Source organism: Haliaeetus leucocephalus, unplaced genomic scaffold (assembly GCF_000737465.1).
Source record: "Haliaeetus leucocephalus isolate CR32 unplaced genomic scaffold, Haliaeetus_leucocephalus-4.0 Scaffold506, whole genome shotgun sequence".
NCBI classification, from domain to species: Eukaryota; Metazoa; Chordata; class Aves; order Accipitriformes; family Accipitridae; genus Haliaeetus; species Haliaeetus leucocephalus.
The window spans coordinates 5,618,278-5,620,678 of NW_010972942.1; the positions used below are offsets into that span (position 1 = coordinate 5,618,278).

The 2,401-nt window shown below is 48.4% G+C and overlaps 1 protein-coding gene across 1 annotated transcript in view; it reads left to right on the forward strand.

The window, feature by feature from the left end:
- Positions 1–2,401, forward strand: part of SBSPON (somatomedin B and thrombospondin, type 1 domain containing) — an 11,962-nt gene that overhangs the window by 253 nt on the left and 9,308 nt on the right. The window lies entirely within an intron of this gene.

A 2,401-nucleotide genomic window follows, 5' to 3' on the forward strand; every position in this document is an offset into this window, starting at 1 on the left:
GCTGGAGGTTTTCCCGGGGCTTGGAGCCGGGTCGTGCGTGCGGTAAGGGTCTCAGCTGTGAGGGGGCTCTGCAGGGCCAAATTTCGCCCCGGTGTCACCAGCCTCGGGCGAGGGCCCGAGCAGGGGCCAGGCTGGGGCTGTGCGAGGGCAGCCGCAGGCACAGAAGTGGGAAGCGAGACTTTTCCCACCCTGGACGTTTGCAAGGTTTCTGGATCAGCCGTGGTACAGTGCCTGGGCTTTGCCAGTCTGGAGTCCAGTCTGGAGTTATTTTCCCTCTGAAATGTGATGGTACTTACTTTTCACTCGCGCTCATCCCGAGTGCACATCGGTTACAGCAGGGGTGTGGGATTACGGAGACGACAGGGAGATTTATTTAGCATCGTCTGTGTCTCTGAGGTGATTCCTCATGTCTTGCCAAACAAATTATCAATGAAATAATTGGGGATATCCCCAGGGTGAGGTTTTGTCCTCATTTTTAGGGGCAGGAATCAGCAAGGATCCACTGTCAAGGCAAGGACTTCAAAATGAGCATAGGGGAATGAGTGAGAGGGTCCTCTGCCAGGCTGTGGGGGAAGGCCTGGCTCCCAGGGGAGCCGTGGCGAGGAGGAGAAAGTGGCCCAGTTCTACCAAACTGGACCCAGCAGCCTTGTAGGTATTTATACCCGCTCTTTCCGTGGTATTTCTACCCTTTGCAGTCCTCACAATTTGTCCTCCCTCCCTCCCTCTGCGATGAGGGACACAGCCCTCGCTTTACAGGTGCAGCACTAGCGCTCAGCCTAACGTCTCTTCCCAGCTGGCTGGACGCACGCCAGCCTACAGCCAAAAAGTCACCAGTCCCCGCTGTACAGGCCGGCTAATTAGGGTGTATTTAGCAGGCTCAGCACCCTGCTGACATAGCCACATAGGTTTGGGAAGGGGAGTACGACTCTCGGACGGCATAGACCCGTCCTAGGTGATGTAAAGCTGCACAGAAAGACTCGGCAGAGCAGAACTCTGACCCCAGGTCTCCAGAGGAAACAGGGTCAGTTCTCTCACCGCTAAATAATCTCTCCAGAATAAGAGAAGCGAAAAAAACATGCACCATGTGGTCTGACAGAAGGTCGCATCTTTAGAATTAGCATTGTTTTATATATTGATCTTTTGTTCAGGAAAATCAGTAGGGGCAGAACTGACAAGATGCTTGCTTGTCATATAGTCACAGCATATTGTGTCTTTTCAGTAAATCAAATGTTTTTTAACATTCAAGTATAACAGGAGAGAGCTAATAAAGGTGCGTAGTGTTAGCGTTAAAAGGGAGCTGCAATCCAACAAAAATTTCTATGCTTTTCAAAAAGAAGCTGAACCTTGTGCTTGTAAAGTTCTAGTTTAGACACTTCTCTTACCATGACTTCTGGCACCTGATGATGCCCCGTTGTTATCGAGATGGTGCTCTTTGTCTCAAGCTCAGTGGTGGTTGCCTCGAAAGGCATGATGTGTTTGTGGTGCCTCTCTTTTGTACCCTGCGTGGACAGTGGCTGCTCTAGATCCAGGCAGGAAGATGGAGTCTCAGTGAAGTCTCTCTGTCTCTCTGTCCCCTGCACCAGAGCTGGAATTTGCCAGTCTCTGGTGGCCCAGTTCAGGGAGCTAAACCCTCAGGAAACTATTTCTGTTTTCTCTATTGCCCATTTCTGGCTGGTTTGACTCCCTGCCCTGCCTCGCTGCTGGGTTGTGTGAGCACCAATGCTAGTGCAAGCAAAGGGAGGACATTTTCATGGGTGTAGCGTGGGAGGACAGGACTTTGGCAGCCTGCTGAGGTGGTCCTGTACTTCATACATCCCCAAACTACAGAACTGATCACAAGAAGTCGTTCTTTTGAAGGCAAATGATCATATATACCTTCTATTGCAAGCAGCCAGTAAGTTATGTTTTGTATAAACAGAAATCCCAAATACTTCCAGTGGGAGTTTGTATCAACTTAGACGAGCATGGTCAGAAATTTTAAAGTCGTTTTTGTTCCTGTTGGATGTTGAGGTCTCACCATTGAGTGTTTCTAAAGTCTGTTCGTGTGTTGAATGACACTGAGGGGGTTTATTGGCGTAATTCATTCTGAAATACTGTTTGGAACGTAGAGTTCAAAAATTTAAAATAGAAATGTGAAGAAAGGTGACCAACGGTTCTTGTGCTACAGCTTGTTTGTCAGCCTGTTCGCCACTCATGAATTCAGCACTGGCTGAAATGACATTTCACCCTTTTGCAAGTATTTAACAGGACGAAGTATTTGGGGAAAGTGTAAAGTGCCTCAAGTGTATGTACTGAAGAAATGTGTTACGAATAATACGAAAACAATGCTCCAAAAGAATAGAAACTACTGAACGGAGAGGCGTCCTAAAGCTGCCAATGCTATGGTTAAATTCTGTCATGC